Raw genomic sequence first — 22,235 nt, forward strand, 5'->3', positions numbered from 1 at the left:
TAAAAAATGAAAATTATAAACTTAAATTTGAAAACCCAAAAATATACAAATTCAAAAATCAATTTTTTTCATTAAAAATTTGAAAAATTGAATCATTAAAAATTGAAAACGAAAATTTTTTGGAATATTTTAATTTTAATTCTATATTTCGAAAATAAAAATTTAATTTTTATTATTTCAATTTTTTTATTTTAAAATTAATTTTTAATTCTAATTTTAGTTTTTAATTTTCAATATTTTTTAATTTTAAATTTTTTAATTTTTTTTTTATTTTTAATTGAATTTTTCTATTTAAGGATTTGAAGATTTGATAATTTAAATATTTGAAAATTTAATGATCTAAATAATTTGTCTTTTTTAGATTTCAAGATTTTAATATTTTAAGATTTTAAGATTTAATGATTTCAGGATTTTAATATTTTAAGATTTACGGATTTGAGGATTTTAAGATTTTAAGATTTTAAGATTTTAAGATTTTAAGATTTTAAGATTTTAAGATTTTAAGATTTTAAGATTTTAAGATTTTAAGATTTTAAGATTTTAAGATTTTAAGATTTTGAGATTTTGAGATTTTGAGATTTTAAGATTTTAAGATTTTAAGATTTTAAGATTTTAAGATTTTAAGATTTTAAGATTTTAAGATTTTAAGATTTTAAGATTTTAAGATTTTAAGATTTTAAGATTTTAAGATTTTAAGATTTTGAGATTTTAAGATTTTAAGATTTTAAGATTTTAAGATTTTAAGATTTTAAGATTTTAAGATTTTAAGATTTTAAGATTTTAAGATTTTAAGATTTTTAAGATTTTAAGATTTTAAGATTTTAAGATTTTAAGATTTTAAGATTTTAAGATTTTAAGATTTTAAGATTTTAAGATTTTAAGATTTTAAGATTTTAAGATTTTAAGATTTTAAGATTCAAGTATTAAAGATTTTAATATTTTAAGATTTTAAGATTTTAAGATTTTAAGATTTTAAGATCTTTAAGATTTAAGATTTTAAGATTTTAAGATTTAAGATTTTAAGATTTTAAGATTTTAAGATTTTAAGATTTTAAGATTTTAAGATTTTAAGATTTTAAGATTTTAAGATTTTAAGATTTTAAGATTTTAAGATTTTAAGATTTTTAAGATTTTAAGATTTTAAGATTTTAAGATTTTAAGATTTTAAGATTTTAAGATTTTAAGATTTTAAGATTTTAAGATTTTAAGATTTTAAGATTTTAAGATTTTAAGATTTTAAGATTTTAAGATTTTAAGATTTTTAAGATTTTAAGATTTTAAGATTTTAAGATTTTAAGATTTTAAGATTTTAAGATTTTAAGATTTTAAGATTTTAAGATTTTAAGATTTTAAGATTTTAAGATTTTAAGATTTTAAGATTTTAAGATTTTAAGATTTTAAGATTTTAAGATTTTAAGATTTTAAGATTTTAAGATTTTGAGATTTAAGATTTTAAGATTTTAAGATTTTCAGATCTTTAGATTTTTAAATTTTTAAGATTTTAAGATTTTAAGATTTTAAGATTTTAAGATTTTAAGATTTTAAGATTTTAAGATTTTAAGATTTTAAGATTTTAAGATTTTAAGATTTTAAGATTTTAAGATTTTAAGATTTTAAGATTTTAAGATTTTAAGATTTTAAGATTTTAAGATTTTTCAGATTTTTAAGATTTTTAAGATTTTTAAGGTTTTTAAGATTTTTAAGATTTTAAGATTTTAAGATTTTAAGATTTTAAGATTTTAAGATTTTAAGATTTTAAGATTTTAAGATTTTAAGATTTTAAGATTTTTAAGATTTTTAAGATTTTAAGATTTTAAGATTTTGAGATTTTAAGATTTTAAGATTTTTAAGATTTTAAGATTTTTAAGATTTTAAGATTTTAAGATTTTAAGATTTATTTTAAGATTTTAAGATTTTAAGATTTTAAGATTTAAGATTTTAAGATTTTTAAGATTTTAAGATTTTAAGATTTTAAGATTTTAAGATTTTAAGATTTTAAGATTTTTAAGATCTTTAAGATTTTAAGATTTTAAGATTCAAGTATTAAAGATTTTAATATTTTAAGATTTTAAGATAGTGAGATTGTGAGATTGTGAGATTGTAAGATTGTAAGATTTTAAGATTTTAAGATTTTAAGATTTTAAGATTTTAAGATTTAAGATTTTAAGATCTTTAAGATTTTAAGATTTTTAAGATTTTAAGATTTTAAGATTTTAAGATCTTTAAGATTTTAAGATTTTAAGATTTTAAGATTTTAAGATTTTAAGATTTTAAGATTTTAAGATTTTAAGATTTTAAGATTTTAAGATTTTAAGATTTTAAGATTTTAAGATTTTAAGATTTTAAGATTTTAAGATTTTAAGATTTTAAGATCATAAGATTTAAGATTTTAAGATTTTAAGATTTTAAGATTTTAAGATTTTAAGATTTTAAGATTTTAAGATTTTAAGATTTTAAGATTTTAAGATTTTAAGATTTTAAGATTTTAAGATTTTAAGATTTTAAGATTTTAAGATTTTAAGATTTTAAGATTTAAGATTTTAAGATTTTAAGATTTTAAGATTTTAAGATTTTAAGATTTTAAGATTTTAAGATTTTAAGATTTTAAGATTTTAAGATTTTAAGATTTTAAGATTTTAAGATTTTAAGATTTTAAGATTTTAAGATTTTAAGATTTTAAGATTTTAAGATTTTAAGATTTTAAGATTTTAAGATTTTAAGATTTTAAGATTTTAAGATTTTAAGATTTTAAGATTTTAAGATTTTAAGATTTTAAAGATTTTAAGATTTTAAGATTTTTAAGATTTTAAGATTTTAAGATTTTAAGATTTTAAGATTTTAAGATTTTAAGATTTTAAGATTTTAAGATTTTAAGATTTTAAGATTTTAAGATTTTAAGATTTTAAGATTTTAAGATTTTAAGATCTTTAAGATTTTAAGATTTTAAGATTTTAAGATTTTAAGATTTTAAGATTTTAAGATTTTAAGATTTTAAGATTTTAAGATTTTAAGATTTTAAGATTTTAAGATTTTAAGATTTTAAGATTTTAAGATTTTAAGATTTTAAGATTTTAAGACTCAAGATTTTAAGATTTTAAGATTTTAAGATTTTAAGATTTTAAGATTTTAAGATTTTAAGATTTTAAGATTTTAAGATTTTAAGATTTAAGATTTTAAGATTTTAAGATCTTTAAGATTTTAAGATTTTAAGATCTTTAAGATTTTTAAGATTTTAAGATTTTAAGATTTTAAGATTTTAAGATTTTAAGATTTTAAGATCTTTAAGATTTTAAGATTTTAAGATTTTAAGATTTTAAGATTTTAAGATCTTTAAGATCTTTAAGATTTTAAGATTTTAAGATTTTAAGATTTTAAGATTTTAAGATTTTAAGATTTAAGATTTTAAGATTTTAAGATCTTTAAGATTTTAAGATTTTAAGATTTTAAGATTTTAAGATTTTAAGATTTTAAGATTTTAAGATTTTAAGATTTTAAGATTTTAAGATTTTAAGATTTTAAGAATTTAAGATTTTTAAGATTTTAAGATTTTAAGATTTTAAGATTTTAAGATTTTAAGATTTTAAGATTTTAAGATTTTAAGATTTTAAGATTTTAAGATTTTAGGATTTTAAGATTTTAAGATTTTAGGATTTTAAGATTTTAAGATTTTAAGATTTTAAGATTTTAAGATTTTAAGATTTTAAGATTTTAAGATTTTAAGATTTTAAGATTTTAAGATTTTAAGATTTTAAGATTTTAAGATTTTAAGATTTTAAGATTTTAAGATTTTAAGATTTTAAGATTTTAAGATTTTAAGATTTTTAAGATTTTAAGATTTTAAGATTTTAAGATTTTAAGATTTTAAGATTTTAAGATTTTAAGATTTTAAGATTTAAGATTTTAAGATTAAGATTTAAGATCTTTAAGATTTTAAGATTTTAAGATTTTAAGATTTTAAGATTTTGAGATTTTAAGATTTTAGAGATTTTAAGATTTTAAGATTTTAAGATTTTAAGATTTTAAGATTTTAAGATTTTAAGATTTTAAGATTTTAAGATTTTAAGATTTTAAGATTTTTAAGATTTTAAGATCTTTAAGATTTTAAGATTTTAAGATTTTAAGATTTTAAGATTTTAAGATTTTAAGATTTTAAGATTTTAAGATTTTAAGATTTTAAGATTTTAAGATTTTAAGATTTTAAGATTTTAAGATTTTAAGATTTTAAGATTTTAAGATTTTTAAGATTTTAAGATTTTAAGATTTTAAGATTTTAAGATTTTAAGATTTTAAGATTTTAAGATTTTAAGATTTTAAGATTTTAAGATTTTAAGATTTTGAAGATTTTAAGATTTTAAGATTTTAAGATTTTAAGATTTTAAGATTTTAAGATTTTAAGATTTTAAGATTTTAAGATTTTAAGATTTTAAGATTTTAAGATTTTAAGATTTTAAGATTTTAAGATTTTAAGATTTTAAGATTTTAAGATTTTAAGATTTTAAGATTTTAAGATTTTAAGATTTTAAGATTTTAAGATTTTAAGATTTTAAGATTTTAAGATTTTAAGATTTTAAGATTTTAAGATTTTAAGATTTTAAGATTTTAAGATTTTAAGATTTTAAGATTTTAAGATTTTAAGATCTTTAAGATTTTAAGATTTTAAGATTTTAAGATTTTAAGATTTTAAGATCTTTAAGATTTTAAGATTTTAAGATTTTAAGATCTTTAAGATTTTTAGACTTTAAGATTTTAAGATTTTAAGATTTTAAGATTTTAAGATTTTAAGATTTTAAGATTTAAGATTTTAAGATTTTAAGATTTTAAGATTTTAAGATTTTAAGATTTTAAGATTTTAAGATTTTAAGATTTTAAGATTTTAAGATTTTAAGATTTTAAGATTTTAAGATTTTAAGATTTTAAGATTTTAAGATTTTAAGATTTTAAGATTTTAAGATTTTAAGATTTTAAGATTTTAAGATTTTAAGATTTTAAGATTTTAAGATTTTAAGATTTTAAGATTTTAAGATTTTAAGATTTTAAGATTTTAAGATTTTAAGCTTTTAAGATTTTAAGATTTTAAGATTTTAAGATTTTAAGATTTTAAGATTTTAAGATTTTAAGATTTTAAGATTTTAAGATTTTAAGATTTTAAGATTTTAAGATTTTAAGATTTTAAGATTTTAAGATTTTAAGATTTTAAGATTTTAAGATTTTAAGATTTTAAGATTTTAAGATTTTAAGATTTTAAGATTTTAAGATTTTTGAGATTTTAAGATTTTAAGATTTTAAGATTTTAAGATTTTAAGATTTTAAGATTTTAAGATTTTAAGATTTAAGATTTTAAGATTTTAAGATTTTAAGATTTTAAGATTTTAAGATTTTAAGATTTTAAGATTTTAAGATTTTAAGATTTTAAGATTTTAAGATTTTAAGATTTTAAGATTTTAAGATTTTAAGATTTTAAGATTTTAAGATTTTAAGATTTTAAGATTTTAAGATTTTAAGATTTTAAGATTTTAAGATTTTAAGATTTTAAGATTTTAAGATTTTAAGATTTTAAGATTTTAAGATTTTAAGATTTTAAGATTTTAAGATTTTAAGATTTTTAAGATTTTAAGATTTTAAGATTTTAAGATTTTAAGATTTTAAGATTTTAAGATTTTAAGATTTTAAGATTTTAAGATTTTTAAGATTTTAAGATTTTAAGATTTTAAGATTTTAAGATTTTAAGATTTTAAGATTTTAAGATTTTAAGATTTTAAGATTTTAAGATTTTAAGATTTTAAGATTTTAAGATTTTAAGATTTTAAGATTTTAAGATTTTAAGATTTTAAGATTTTAAGATTTTAAGATTTTAAGATTTTAAGATTTTAAGATTTTAAGATTTTAAGATTTTAAGATTTTAAGATTTTAAGATTTTAAGATTTTAAGATTTTAAGATTTTAAGATTTTAAGATTTTAAGATTTTAAGATTTTAAGATTTTAAGATTTTAAGATTTTAAGATTTTAAGATTTTAAGATTTTAAGATTTTAAGATTTTAAGATTTTAAGATTTTAAGATTTTAAGATTTTAAGATTTTAAGATTTTAAGATTTTAAGATTTTAAGATTTTAAGATTTTAAGATTTTAAGATTTTAAGATTTTAAGATTTTTAAGATTTTAAGATTTTAAGATTTTAAGATTTTAAGATTTTAAGATTTTAAGATTTTAAGATTTTAAGATTTTAAGATTTTAAGATTTTAAGATTTTAAGATTTTAAGATTTTAAGATTTTAAGATTTTAAGATTTTAAGATTTTAAGATTTTAAGATTTTAAGATTTTAAGATTTTAAGATTTTAAGATTTAAGATTTAAGATTTTAAGATTTTAAGATTTTTAGATTTTTAGATTTTTAGATTTTAAGATTTTAAGATTTTAAGATTTTAAGATTTTATGATTTTAAGATTTTAAGATTTTAAGATTTTTAAGATTTTAAGATTTTAAGATTTTAAGATTTTAAGATTTTAAGATTTTAAGATTTTAAGATTTTAAGATTTTAAGATTTTAAGATTTTTAAGATCTTTAAGATTTTAAGATTTTAAGATTTTAAGATCTTTAAGATTTTAAGATTTTAAGATTTTAAGATTTTAAGATTTTAAGATTTTAAGATTTTAAGATTTTAAGATTTTAAGATTTTAAGATTTTAAGATTTTAAGATTTTAAGATTTTAAGATTTTAAGATTTTAAGATTTTAAGATTTAAGATTTTAAGATTTTAAGATTTTAAGATTTTAAGATTTTAAGATTTTAAGATTTTAAGATTTTAAGATTTTAAGATTTTAAGATTTTAAGATTTTAAGATTTTAAGATTTTAAGATTTTAAGATTTTAAGATTTTAAGATTTTAAGATTTTAAGATTTTAAGATTTTAAGATTTTAAGATTTTAAGATTTTAAGATTTTAAGATTTTAAGATTTTAAGATTTTAAGATTTTAAGATTTTAAGATTTTAAGATTTTAAGATTTTAAGATTTTAAGATTTTAAGATTTTAAGATTTTAAGATTTTAAGATTTTAAGATTTTAAGATTTTAAGATTTTAAGATTTTAAGATTTTTAAGATTTTAAGATTTTAAGATTTTAAGATTTTAAGATTTTAAGATTTTAAGATTTTAAGATTTTAAGATTTTAAGATTTTAAGATTTTAAGATTTTAAGATTTTTAAGATTTTAAGATTTTAAGATTTTAAGATTTTAAGATTTTAAGATTTTAAGATTTTAAGATTTTAAGATTTTAAGATTTTAAGATTTTAAGATTTTAAGATTTTAAGATTTTAAGATTTTAAGATTTTAAGATTTTAAGATTTTAAGATTTTAAGATTTTAAGATTTTAAGATTTTAAGATTTTAAGATTTTAAGATTTTAAGATTTTAAGATTTTAAGATTTTAAGATTTAAGATTTTAAGATTTTAAGATTTTAAGATTTTAAGATTTTAAGATTTTAAGATTTTAAGATTTTAAGATTTTTAAGATTTTAAGATTTTAAGATTTTAAGATTTTAAGATTTTAAGATTTTAAGATTTTAAGATTTTAAGATTTTAAGATTTTAAGATTTTAAGATTTTAAGATTTTAAGATTTTAAGATTTTAAGATTTTAAGATTTTAAGATTTTAAGATTTTAAGATTTTAAGATTTTAAGATTTTAAGATTTTAAGATTTTAAGATTTTAAGATTTTAAGATTTTAAGATTTTAAGATTTTAAGATTTTAAGATTTTAAGATTTTAAGATTTCAAGATTTTAAGATTTTAAGATTTTAAGATTTTAAGATTTTAAGATTTTAAGATTTTAAGATTTTAAGATTTTAAGATTTTAAGATTTTAAGATTTTAAGATTTTAAGATTTTAAGATTTTAAGATTTTAAGATTTTAAGATTTTAAGATTTTAAGATTTTAAGATTTTAAGATTTTAAGATTTTAAGATTTTAAGATTTTTTAAGATTTTAAGATTTTAAGATTTTAAGATTTTAAGATTTTTAGATTTTTAGATTTTAAGATTTTAAGATTTTAAGATTTTAAGATTTTAAGATTTTAAGATTTTAAGATTTTAAGATTTTAAGATTTTAAGATTTTAAGATTTTAAGATTTTAAGATTTTAAGATTTTAAGATTTTAAGATTTTAAGATTTTAAGATTTTAAGATTTTAAGATTTTAAGATTTTAAGATTTTAAGATTTTAAGATTTTAAGATTTTAAGATTTTAAGATTTTAAGATTTTAAGATTTTAAGAGATTTTAAGATTTTAAGATTTTAAGATTTTAAGATTTTAAGATTTTAAGATTTTAAGATTTTAAGATTTTAAGATTTTAAGATTTAAGATTTTAAGATTTTTAAGATTTTAAGATTTTAAGATTTTAAGATTTTAAGATTTTAAGATTTTAAGATTTTAAGATTTTAAGATTTTAAGATTTTAAGATTTTTAAGATTTTAAGATTTTAAGATTTTAAGATTTTAAGATTTTAAGATTTTAAGATTTTAAGATTTTAAGATTTTAAGATTTAAGATTTTAAGATTTTAAGATTTTAAGATTTTAAGATTTTAAGATTTTAAGATTTTAAGATTTTAAGATTTTAAGATTTTAAGATTTTAAGATCTTTAAGATTTTAAGATTTTAAGATTTTAAGATTTTAAGATTTTAAGATTTTAAGATTTTAAGATTTTAAGATTTTAAGATTTTAAGATTTTAAAGATTTTAAGATTTTAAGATTTTAAGATTTTAAGATTTTAAGATTTTAAGATTTTAAGATTTTAAGATTTTAAGATTTTAAGATTTTAAGATTTTAAGATTTTAAGATTTTAAGATTTTAAGATTTTAAGATTTTAAGATTTTAAGATTTTAAGATTTTAAGATTTTAAGATTTTAAGATTTTAAGATTTTAAGATTTTAAGAATTTAAGATTTTAAGATTTTAAGATTTTAAGATTTTAAGATTTTAAGATTTTAAGATTTTAAGATTTTAAGATTTTAAGATTTTAAGGTTTTAAGATTTTAAGATTTTAAGATTTTAAGATTTTAAGATTTTAAGATTTTAAAATTTAAGATTTTAAGATTTTAAGATTTTAAGATTTTAAGATTTTAAGATTTTAAGATTTTAAGATTTTAAGATTTTAAGATTTTAAGATTTTAAGATTTTAAGATTTTAAGATTTTAAGATTTTAAGATTTTAAGATTTTAAGATTTTAAGATTTTAAGATTTTAAGATTTTAAGATTTTAAGATTTTAAGATTTTAAGATTTTAAGATTTTAAGATATTAAGATTTTAAGATTTTAAGATTTTAAGATTTTAAGATTTTAAGATTTTAAGATTTTAAGATTTTAAGATTTTAAGATTTTAAGATTTTAAGATTTTAAGATTTTAAGATTTTAAGATTTTAAGATTTTAAGATTTTAAGATTTTAAGATTTTAAGATTTTAAGATTTAAGATTTTAAGATTTTAAGATTTTAAGATTTTAAGATTTTAAGATTTTAAGATTTTAAGATTTTAAGATTTTAAGATTTTAAGATTTTAAGATTTTAAGATTTTAAGATTTAAGATTTTAGATTTTTAGATTTTAAGATTTTAAGATTTTAAGATTTTAAGATTTTAAGATTTTAAGATTTTAAGATTTTAAGATTTTAAGATTTTAAGATTTTAAGATTTTTAAGATTTTAAGATTTTAAGATTTTAAGATTTTAAGATTTTAAGATTTTAAGATTTTAAGATTTTAAGATTTTAAGATTTTAAGATTTTTAAGATTTTAAGATTTTAAGATTTTAAGATTTTAAGATTTTAAGATTTTAAGATTTTAAGATTTTAAGATTTTAAGATTTTAAGATTTTAAGATTTTAAGATTTTAAGATTTTAAGATTTTAAGATTTGAATTTTAAGATTTTAAGATTTTAAGATTTTAAGATTTTAAGATTTTAAGATTTTAAGATTTTAAGATTTTAAGATTTTAAGATTTTAAGATTTTAAGATTTTAAGATTTTAAGATTTTAAGATTTTAAGATTTTAAGATTTAAGATTTTAAGATTTTAAGATTTTAAGATTTTAAGATTTTAAGATTTTAAGATTTTAAGATTTAAGATTTTAAGATTTTAAGATTTTAAGATTTTAAGATTTAAGATTTTAAGATTTTAAGATTTTAAGATTTTAAGATTTTAAGATTTTAAGATTTTAAGATTTTAAGATTTTAAGATTTTAAGATTTTAAGATTTTAAGATTTTAAGATTTTAAGATTTTAAGATTTTAAGATTTTAAGATTTTAAGATTTAAGATTTTAAGATTTTAAGATTTTAGGATTTTAAGATTTTAAGATTTTAAGATTTTAAGATTTTAAGATTTTAAGATTTTAAGATTTTAAGATTTAAGATTTTAAGATTTTAAGATTTTAGGATTTTAAGATTTTAAGATTTTAAGATTTTAAGATTTCAAGATTTTAAGATTTTAAGATTTTAATTTAGATTTTTAGATTCTCAGATTTTTAAGATTTTAAGATTTTAAGATTTTAAGATTTTAAGATTTTAAGATTTTAAGATTTTAAGATTTTAAGATTTTAAGATTTTAAGATTTTAAGATTTTAAGATTTTAAATATTTTAAGATTTTAAGATTTTAAGATTTTAAGATTTTAAGATTTTAAGATTTTAAGATTTTAAGATTTTAAGATTTTAAGATTTTAAGATTTTAAGATTTTAAGATTTTAAGATTTCAAGATTTTAAGATTTTAAGATTTTAAGATTTTAAGATTTTAAGATTTTAAGATTTTAAGATTTTAAGATTTTAAGATTTTAAGATTTTAAGATTTTAAGATTTTAAGATTTTAAGATTTTAAGATTTTAAGATTTTAAGATTTTAAGATTTTAAGATTTTAAGATTTTAAGATTTTAAGATTTTAAGATTTTAAGATTTTAAGATTTTAAGATTTTAAGATTTTAAGATTTTAAAGATTTTAAGATTTTAAGATTTTAAGATTTTAAGATTTTAAGATTTTAAGATTTTAAGATTTTAAGATTTTAAGATTTTAAGATTTTAAGATTTAAGATTTTGAAGATTTTAAGATTTTAAGATTTTAAGATTTTAAGATTTTAAGATTTTAAGATTTTAAGATTTTAAGATTTTAAGATTTTAAGATTTTAAGATTTTAAGATTTTAAGATTTTAAGATTTTAAGATTTTAAGATTTTAAGATTTTAAGATTTTAAGATTTTAAGATTTTAAGATTTTAAGATTTTAAGATTTTAAGATTTAAGATTTTAAGATTTTAAGATTTTAAGATTTTAAGATTTTAAGATTTTAAGATTTTAAGATTTTAAGATTTAAGATTTTAAGATTTTAAGATTTTAAGATTTTAAGATTTTAAGATTTTAAGATTTTAAGATTTTAAGATTTTAAGATTTTAAGATTTTAAGATTTTAAGATTTTAAGATTTTAAGATTTTAAGATTTTAAGATTTTAAGATTTTAAGATTTTAAGATTTTAAGATTTTAAGATTTAAGATTTTAAGATTTTAAGATTTTAAGATTTTAAGATTTTAAGATTTTAAGATTTTAAGATTTTAAGATTTTAAGATTTTAAGATTTTAAGATTTTTAAGATTTTAAGATTTTAAGATTTTAAGATTTTAAGATTTTAAGATTAAGATTTTAAGATTTAAGATTTTAAGATTTTAAGATTTTAAGATTTTAAGATTTTAAGATTTTAAGATTTTAAGATTTTAAGATTTTAAGATTTTAAGATTTTAAGATTTTAAGATTTTAAGATTTTAAGATTTTAAGATTTTAAGATTTTAAGATTTTAAGATTTTAGATTTTAAGATTTTAAGATTTTAAGATTTTAAGATTTTAAGATTTTAAGATTTTAAGATTTTAAGATTTTAAGATTTTAAGATTTTAAGATTTTAAGATTTTAAAGATTTAAGATTTTAAGATTTTAAGATTTTAAGATTTTAAGATTTTAAGATTTTAAGATTTTAAGATTTTAAGATTTTAAGATTTTAAGATTTTAAGATTAAGATTTAAGATTTTAAGATTTAAGATTTTAAGATTTTAAGATTTTAAGATTTTAAGATTTTAAGATTTTAAGATTTTAAGATTTTATTTTTAAGATTTTCAGATTTTATTTTTAAGAATTTAAGATTTTAGGATTTTAAGATTTTAAGATTTTAAGATTTTAAGATTTTAAGATTTAAGATTTTAAGATTTTAAGATTTTAAGATTTTAAGATTTTAAGATTTTAAGATTTTAAGATTTTAAGATTTTAAGATTTTAAGATTTTAAGATTTTAAGATTTTAAGATTTTAAGATTTTAAGATTTTAAGATTTTAAGATTTTAAGATTTTAAGATTTTAAGATTTTAAGATTTTAAGATTTTAAGATTTTAAGATTTTAAGATTTTAAGATTTAAGATTTTAAGATTTTAAGATTTTAAGATTTTAAGATTTTAAGATTTTAAGATTTTAAGATTTTAAGATTTTAAGATTTTAAGATTTTAAGATTTTAAGATTTTAAGATTTTAAGATTTTAAGATTTTAAGATTTTAAGATTTTAAGATTTTAAGCTTTTAAGATTTTAAGATTTTAAGATTTTAAGATTTTAAGATTTTAAGATTTTAAGATTTTAAGATTTTAAGATTTTAAGATTTTAAGATTTTAAGATTTTAAGATTTTAAGATTTTAAGATTTTAAGATTTTAAGATTTTTATGATAAGATTTTAAGATTTTAAGATTTTAAGATTTTAAGATTTAAGATTTTTAAGATTTTTTAAGATTTTAAGATTTTAAGATTTTTAAGATTTTAAGATTTTAAGATTTTAAGATTTTAAGATTTTAAGATTTTAAGATTTTAAGATTTTGAATTTTAAGATTTTAAGATTTTAAGATTTTAAGATTTAAGATTTTAAGATTTTAAGATTTTAAGATTTTAAGATTTTAAGATTTTAAGATTTTAAGATTTAAGATTTTAAGATTTTAAGATTTTAAGATTTTAAGATTTTAAGATTTTAAGATTTTAAGATTTTAAGATTTTAAGATTTTAAGATTTTAAGATTTTAAGATTTTAAGATTTTAAGATTTTAAGATTTTAAGATTTTAAGATTTTAAGATTTTAAGATTTTAAGATTTTAAGATTTTAAGATTTTAAGATTTTAAGATTTTAAGATTTTAAGATTTTAAGATTTAAGATTTTAAGATTTTAAGATTTTAAGATTTTAAGATTTTAAGATTTTAAGATTTTAAGATTTTAAGATTTTAAGATTTTAAGATTTTAAGATTTTAAGATTTTAAGATTTTAAGATTTTAAGATTTTAAGATTTTAAGATTTTAAGATTTTAAGATTTAAGATTTTAAGATTTTAAGATTTTAAGATTTTAAGATTTTAAGATTTTAAGATTTTAAGATTTTAAGATTTTAAGATTTTAAGATTTTAAGATTTTAAGATTTTAAGATTTTAAGATTTTAAGATTTTGATTTTAAGATTTTAAGATTTTAAGATTTTAAGATTTTAAGATTTTAAGATTTTAAGATTTTAAGATTTTAAGATTTTAAGATTTTAAGATTTTAAGATTTTAAGATTTTAAGATTTTAAGATTTTAAGATTTTAAGATTTTAAGATTTTAAGATTTTAAGATTTTAAGATTTTAAGATTTTAAGATTTTAAGATTTTAAGATTTTAAGATTTTAAGATTTTAAGATTTTAAGATTTTAAGATTTTAAGATTTTAAGATTTTAAGATTTTAAGATTTTAAGATTTTAAGATTTTAAGATTTTAAGATTTTAAGATTTTAAGATTTTAAGATTTTAAGATTTTAAGATTTTAAGATTTTAAGATTTTAAGATTTTAAGATTTTAAGATTTTAAGATTTTAAGATTTTAAGATTTTAAGATTTTAAGATTTTAAGATTTTAAGATTTTAAGATTTTAAGATTTTAAGATTTTAAGATTTTAAGATTTTAAGATTTTAAGATTTTAAGATTTTAAGATTTTAAGATTTTAAGATTTTAAGATTTTAAGATTTTAAGATTTTAAGATTTTAAGATTTTAAGATTTTAAGATTTTAAGATTTTAAGATTTTAAGATTTTAAGATTTTAAGATTTTAAGATTTTAAGATTTTAAGATTTTAAGATTTTAAGATTTTAAGATTTTAAGATTTTAAGATTTTAGGATTTTAAGATTTTAAGATTTTAAGATTTTAAGATTTTAAGATTTTAAGATTTTAAGATTTTAAGATTTTAAGATTTTTAAGATTTTAAGATTTTAAGATTTTAAGATTTTAAGATTTTAAGATTTTAAGATTTTAAGATTTTAAGATTTTAAGATTTTAAGATTTTAAGATTTTAAGATTTTAAGATTTTAAGATTTTAAGATTTTAAGATTTTAAGATTTTAAGATTTTAAGATTTTAAGATTTTAAGATTTTAAGATTTTAAGATTTTAAGATTTTAAGATTTTAAGATTTTAAGATTTTAAGATTTTAAGATTTTAAGATTTTAAGATTTTAAGATTTTAAGATTTTAAGATTTTAAGATTTTAAGATTTTAAGATTTTAAGATTTTAAGATTTTAAGATTTTAAGATTTTAAGATTTTAAGATTTTAAGATTTTAAGATTTTAAGATTTTAAGATTTTAAGATTTTAAGATTTTAGGATTTTAAGATTTTAAGATTTTAAGATTTTAAGATTTTAGGATTTTAAGATTTTAAGATTTTAAGATTTTAAGATTTTAAGATTTTAAGATTTTAAGATTTTAAGATTTTAGGATTTTAAGATGGATTAATTTTTAGTTACATACGTTTTGCTTTCTTTGATGGCACCCATAAGATGTTGATCAGGCCGTGTATTGTTCGACTTCTCGCGTGTGACCATTGCTTCGCAACCACTTCCGTTAATCCCACTCCGCTTGATTGCTCTTTTAGGGGACTCCATCAAATAGTAGGAGGAAGCATGATCCCGTCAGTTTTGTTCTGTAGCAAAATTGGCCTGCAACAAAATATTAAATAATTGATTCACATTTCAGTATTGGTCGGGGTTTTCATTTTAGTCGATCGGAAAATAATACTTACCAGCGCGGTTTCATTTTTCCTGCTTCCTGCTCCTGGTTGATCTTTGACGGTACCACACAAGCATACTCATCCACAATCCGACAAGTATATGCACGATCTTGGTAGTTTAGATCTGCAAAGAAGTCTGAAATCTTATTGGAAAGAGTTCGGACCGGGTCGATTACACGGGTACAATTTCGCATCTGAAAAACATCCCACAATTACTCATCAGGCGATCGAAAAACTATGGACTGAAACTTACCTGGACAATTTTATTTACTATGCCAGTTCCTCGTAGTTATGAACGAAGCATTTTGCGGCTCCATGGCATCTTTCTCGTCATTTGTCTCTCTGTAAAATAATGTGAAGCATTGAACCGACTGGGTACAAATAAAACTGCATACAAAACTTACCTACAACAGATTTTCGTTCAATACCAAGTCCAATATACTGTTTCCATATTTCAATCACTTCCTAACGACTTACTTTTGTATTTGAAAAGCAATTAAACTTATATTATTTCAATGATCATCGTTTCCCGATGCGAGCAGAATGGAGTAAAAATTTGACTAACTGCTAGCGGAAGAGCTTGGTTTGTTGACATTTTACAGCATGCTTTGTGAAGCGATATCACTGATATTGGTGGTAATATTACGCTGATTTCGCGTTATTCATCAATTTGGCAGGTAATTTAGCGTTGGATCGACGTAACTGAAAAAATAATTTTCTCGGTTGAATGCTGCGGCGAGGAATGTAATAACGCGTCAATATTGGACAATATTACATAAAATTCGTTATTACGTGCGATTTTCATGTACGTACGTCGCGGCATATTAATATTTTTTTTGCTCTGTAATCTGAATAAATGTTAACTATTTCAAGATCTCTCAAACGTCCTGGTGTCCGGAACATGCGATCTACCTAATCAGGATGCAGCGAAAAAACCCAAATCCGCACGATAAATCGTCGTGGAAAATGCCATCCCGAAAGGTTTGCACGGTATCAGAATTCGTCGTCCATGGAACTATATTCCAGTAGGTCAATAGAGTTGATATGATTTTACTAATTACTTTTCCAAGCTATAACAGACCATTTTTTGATTCTGGTTCAGAACATACATTTTATCCGATCAACCAAGTCCTGAAAGTTATATCAGTGCATTGCTAAGCACCCCAGCAGATCCAACCGATAGAATTTTACTCATTACTTTTACAAACTACAACAAACCTTTTTGGTTCTCCGAAACGTCATGGAGTTCAGAACTTACGATTGACCCGATCAACCAATTCCTGAATGACATTTTTGTGCAGCATTAAACATCTCAGCAGGTCCATTGAGCCGATAGCATTTCACATATTACTTCCATAAGTCAATGTTCTAGGACTTGATATCGACTCGTGGAAGCTATACTAAAAATATTTCGGTCTCGGCAATTTTCAAAGGAACTTCTTTTCCACATTACAATTTATGCCTTGTTAAATGGTTCTTTCATTAGCGACTGACGCGCATACACCTATTGAACCGGATTGAGTATATGCTGATGATAAGGACATTGCAAAAGCCTTGGTTGATCCGGTAGATACATTTGAATGTGATTGATACCCTCTTCCTAGCTATTGCATCACTCATGCCACTGACTAATTTCAAACAACCTTCTTTTATTGAGATTATAATAAGTTTATGTCCATCATTGCAATATGATTGCAGTCACCAATTGTAAAGTTATGGTTTATTATTGGGAGGGATCGATCCGATTTTGTTTATGCCATTAGAAGGTAACAAATAAATCAGGGTGTTTTTTAAACTTTATTAAGATTTTATTATCACGCTCGATTTAAAGTAAGTGTCCGTCCGCGACAGATCATCGACAACATGGAGCTGAGCCAACAACATCTGATTGAAGCATAACTGTATAATAAAAAACACGGAAGGACATGATGGGTTTCCGTCGGTTTTGTATCAAGCGTAATTGACTTGAAGCCCAAAGCTGGTTTGAGCTTCTTCTTCTTCTTATTGGCATTACATCCCCACACTGGGACAGAGCCACCTCGCAGCTTAGTGTTCATTAAGCACTTCCACAGTTATTAACTGCGAGGTTTCTAAGCCAAGTTACCATTTTTGCATTCGTATATCATGAGGCTAACACGATGATACTTTTATGCCCAGGGAAGTCAAGACAATTTACAATCCGAAAATTGCCTTGACCGGCACCGGGAATCGAACCCAGCCACCCTCAGCATGGTCTTGCTTTGTAGCCGCGCGTCTTACCGCACGACTAAGGAGGGCCCCTTTGAAATGTAAATCCTTCGAATTAGATCTATAGTTTCTACAGAAACTTGCATGGGTATGACATTTCCATCTGTTTCCACTAGTTTTCGTAGTTTTCGGAACGAGTGTATATTTTGCTCTGATATATGTAGGCACATCATTCATCACACTTCAGAAAATTGTAAAACTAAATTTATCATTGGAGGTTTTTGTGAAAATTCGTTTCCTGTAAAAGTTAATCGAAATTCTTTGGTGAAACTTAATTTATATAGTGTAACACGTTTAAATTATTTGTATTTGCAAACATCAAAGAGCACTCTCATCCTGCTGTTTCAAAGCAGGAATAGATAGATACTTGGGTCTTAATCAAGAAATAGTATTAAGCTCATATTGATAAACATACATCCCATTCAATTTGCCACTGCACCGTCTCAAGAGTCTGAAGACAGCTCTGCTGCAATTTTCAGTGATGAAACGTTTCTGTGGAAAATAAGATGGAAGCGTTTACCACTCTTCTCATCAAAACCGAACCGCAGACGCTAAACATTCGTTAGTGCAGCTTGTAATATCATTACCAGCTTTTCTTTTGCTTTAGGGGAGAATGATGTAATACGCACTTTTGGGGCATTATGGTCCAACACATTTCTTTGTGATTTTTTTCAGTTCAATTCAATTCATTATGGCCTTCCAATCCACGCGTAAAATTTTCGTTCAATCTAGTGAGGTAAATAAACTACCATGCGTTCACCTTCCATTGTTCATGCAAATATGTCAGTTTTCTCCGATTATTGGCGATTTTGCACCAGGACCAGGCCCATGTTTTAACAGTTTTAAAATGTGTTAGAAAGTCAATAATTCCTCCTGATCGATGAAATGGTCCGACATTTCAGTATCCATGCGTTGAAGCATCAAAAAAGTTTAAAGTGTCCTTAAAGGACCATTCTCTTCTACTTGACACCGCCATTCGTCATAATACCTCGAGGAAACGTCGGAGCCAACTTCGGCAATACGGTGGTATGAACCTTTTCCCAGCTCTCATTTCGCGTTGAAATTTGTTGAGTGTAGGTAATCTTCTTATGGAAGTTACGTATGGAAATTTGTATGAATGCTACCCGGAAGAACTATGAAGTACTAGTGGCGATGCGCGTATATTGTTAGGCCTCCTAGAGTTGTACCACTGACTGCTAGGCAGTACACAGAAACAGAATTAGGTGATTCAATTGTTGGCTAAAAGTTCTGTCAGATTGTATTGGCGCTGGAAAAAACGTCCTATTGCTGTACCCAATTGTTTTTTTCCAAGTTCGTTTATTTGGTAGGCTCAGGCGTGTATAACACTTTACGGAGCCACGTTTCTTTGTGATATGTACAATCGACATAATCTTATTATTAAATTAGTAAGAGGGGGAAATAAGCCAACGTACTCGTACCCGATTGTTGCGGTAGGGCGAAAATTATGGAATTCTTGTAATAATAATGTCAAAAACAATTGTACATACATATTTTCAAATCAATCGTGTTACTGCTTCACCTCGACATAATTCCGTTGAAGAATTCATTAATGATCGGAAATTATCAACAGATGATAACTTCTACTAGCAAGCAAACCTTATGTTACATATTCAGTTTGCTGAATAACTGACAGCATCGCATATAGAGTTACAGATGGTATTCTCGGCATGTTCAAATTCCCGGCACAGGCTCAAAAACTAGAGATAGAAACATTATTTTGTCAAAACTCCTTCGTAAGCGAGAATTTATTATGCAGACAACTGAACTTAAATGTGCAATTGCAGCTTTAGAGGGGTGTACCGAAGCGCAACAGCCTGCCGGGAAAACCCGCCAATATGTACGTCCTTATTATTGGAGAGGAGGAGCTTTTAACTGAAACATATTGCAATACAAAATTTGGGAAAATCTGCGTGTATGTCTAAACGTTCAATGAGTTCATTCATACAGCCACTATTGTTGCACACTTTTTATTTGCGTTGATCAACTCCTTCATAATAGGTCGTGTTGCCCTGCCTAACTGTACGTGCAGGTTGCATGATGGCGAGTCGTTCGAGCAGGAGCTTGGGCTTTCGAAGTGTATAAATAAATAATTGAATGAAGGAACAAGTGAAAGAACAATTAAATTAAAATTAAAGCATAGCATTAGCATAGCATTAGCATAGCATTAGCATAGCATTAGCATAGCATTAGCATAGCATTAGCATAGCATTAGCATAGCATTAGCATAGCATTAGCATAGCATTAGCATAGCATTAGCATAGCATTAGCATAGCATTAGCATAGCATTAGCATAGCATTAGCATAGCATTAGCATAGCATTAGCATAGCATTAGCATAGCATTAGCATAGCATTAGCATAGCATTAGCATAGCATTAGCATAGCATTAGTATAGCATTAGCATAGCATTAGCATAGCATTAGCATAGCATTAGCATAGCATTAGCATTTAGCATAGCATTGGCATAGCATTAGCATAGCATTAGCATAGCATTAGCATAGCATTAGCATAGCATTAGCATAGCATTAGCATAGCATTAGCATAGCATTAGCATAGCATTAGCATAGCATTAGCATAGCATTAGCATAGCATTAGCATAGCATTAGCATAGCATTAGCATAGTATAGCTTTAGAGCAGCATTACAATATAATAGAAGTTTATATTGAAAACAAACGCCGTTATTTCACCGACGAACCGACGTGTCACCCCATGCAAAATAATTCAAATTTGCTGCCCACGACGCCATGATGAAAAATCAACGAACACTACCGCCACCCCCATAATGGTTCGCGAAGTTTTCGTAGCTCAGCCACCAACCTACGTGCATAAACATTGCAGCAGAGTTGTATCTTAGCTCATTTGACAGGAGCGATCGCCCGCAAAAGCGATTGACAGTTTAAAAGTTTGAGACAATCAGAGAGCGCCAGTGACACGTCGGTTCGTCGGTGGTTATTTTGAATGAAGAGCCGTTCAAATAACCGTAATAAAAATAACGAATATTTCTGAAAGCTATGCACAGCTTGATGGAATTTGACAAAACGACAGTGTCATGCAAAACATCCAAGTGGGGTTCACATTAAACTTTAAATTGTTTCCTTTTGCTCCAGGACGTCGTTCGTTTTAAACCCGACTATAGTATTTTCGAACGCATACCTTACCGAGAGCATCCCCGCCTGTCCCAGTCTTCCAAGCAGAATGTGCATTCCTCGGTTCATGATCGGAAATGCACACAGTCAATTTCGTTATCGAGATACGTTCGAGTATTTTATACGATTAGACGATTGTGTGTCTTCCTTAATAAACGCCCCGGGTTTTGAAATGTGTTTTCCGTTTCCGCCACTCTCGGAATCTGGTGGTGGGTTTTCCTCTGTAGCTAGTAAGCAACCGATAACTACCTGAAGCATGCAGTATTTCGTAGTGAATGCTCCGGCATCGGGATCGAGTCGGAAGGGAAGTTATTAAAATTTCAAGCCAGATTGGTTTTCAATTAAATTTCAATATTCTTGAATCATGGAGTGTTGGTTTTGAGAAGGACATATACCACTGGGAGCTATGAGTAATGAATTGGTTTGGTTATCGTTTGGTTCGTGGATGCGTGATGTTATTAGATACAAAGGTTATTTAATGGAGAATGTAATCACTTAATTCGGACGAAATTATTTTCATTCAATCAAAGTTATGACATGGGTGGAGTTCATTGGAAAACTCATTTATTTGTGAGTGATTGTTGAATATGGTCAATTTAGAGACATACACAACCAGTTTTGTAATCATTAGAGAAAAGGTAGCCAACTCAACAATTTGAAAGCCTCCTTGTGATGTTGTATTTAAAATACTTTTGTTTGGTTTCCATGAGTAGAATAGTTAATTTCCGTTTGGCGAACATCAGCATTTGCGTGATGTCGACTTCGCGGTCGTTCAGAGTTCTAACTCAGAATGCTGATGGAATCTTCAGGATTCATATTTATCAATAAACTCCCTTCAATTATTCTTCAGCGAGATTGTTAATTCGTTGTCATCGTACTTTCAAAAGCATCGCGGAGGCTTCTCCAATCTTTTACATAATCGTCATAGGATTGGATTCGGGAAGTATACGCTTGTTGGACGGAGTCTTCTGTAGCCTTGCGACTTGCGAGCATAGGCGTAGTATCACCAATCCGGAGATGGCGAGTTCAATTCTCGGTTCGGTCTAGGATGTTTTCGGGTTGGAAACTTTCTCGACACCCTGGGCATAGTGTATCCATTGTACTTGCCACACAAGATACATACTCATGTAGTGGCGGGCATAGAAAAGCTTTCAATTAATATATGAGGAAATGCTAATAGAATACTAAGTTGAAAAGCAGGGAAAGTTCCAGTTGGAATGTAGAGCCATTGAAGAGGAAGGAGAAGAAGAAGCGCTTGGTGAGCAGAATGGAAGAGGAAGCTACAGTTGTTATGTTAATTCGATTCGATCAGTAAATCTTTGACATCGAAGTAGCGGTTTTCGAAATAGAATCGGACTTATTTCTTTTTCTCTTTTGCGCGTGGCCCTTTTTCTATTGCTCGTGTCGTGCTTCAACTTTTGACTAATTTCAGAGAATAAGCTTATCTTCGGGGACCTGTTCCTCGAAACTCGATAATGGAGGAACTGTTCCAATTTTATCTTGGCGTTCATAGCTAATATACAACAATTTCACTTACTCGGAACACTACATTACATACAATACTTGGTGCATGTCATTGATGTCATGCATTTCGTAAGGGTGACGTCGTAGCAATCCTAAGAACTCAGTAATATAAGTTGATGAGCTAGCAGGGGATGTTAAAATGCAAATAAATATTCCCAAAAGTAAGAACAGCAAGACAGGTGAAGTAATCTAGATTTTTATCATAGCTCATTCCGTTAATTAATTTTAATTATCACAAAGAATGTCGCTTCG

At 21.6% G+C, this 22,235-nt stretch overlaps 1 protein-coding gene and 1 long non-coding RNA gene across 3 annotated transcripts in view; one reads left to right on the forward strand and one right to left on the reverse strand.

Moving 5' to 3' along the window:
* Nucleotides 1-22,235, forward strand: part of LOC134205183 (sodium/hydrogen exchanger 9B2) — a 109,387-nt gene that overhangs the window by 32,144 nt on the left and 55,008 nt on the right. The gene's annotated exons all lie outside the window — the stretch shown is intronic.
* LOC134206856 (uncharacterized) lies at nt 14,621-15,602 on the reverse strand. The gene is made up of 4 exons (XR_009978320.1): nt 15,451-15,602; nt 15,300-15,388; nt 15,059-15,240; nt 14,621-14,975 (listed from the first exon to the last, which is right to left on the reverse strand). It is a non-coding gene; the product is annotated as an uncharacterized LOC134206856 (long non-coding RNA).

Source organism: Armigeres subalbatus, chromosome 1, assembly GCF_024139115.2.
Source record: "Armigeres subalbatus isolate Guangzhou_Male chromosome 1, GZ_Asu_2, whole genome shotgun sequence".
Classification (NCBI taxonomy): domain Eukaryota; kingdom Metazoa; phylum Arthropoda; class Insecta; order Diptera; family Culicidae; genus Armigeres; species Armigeres subalbatus.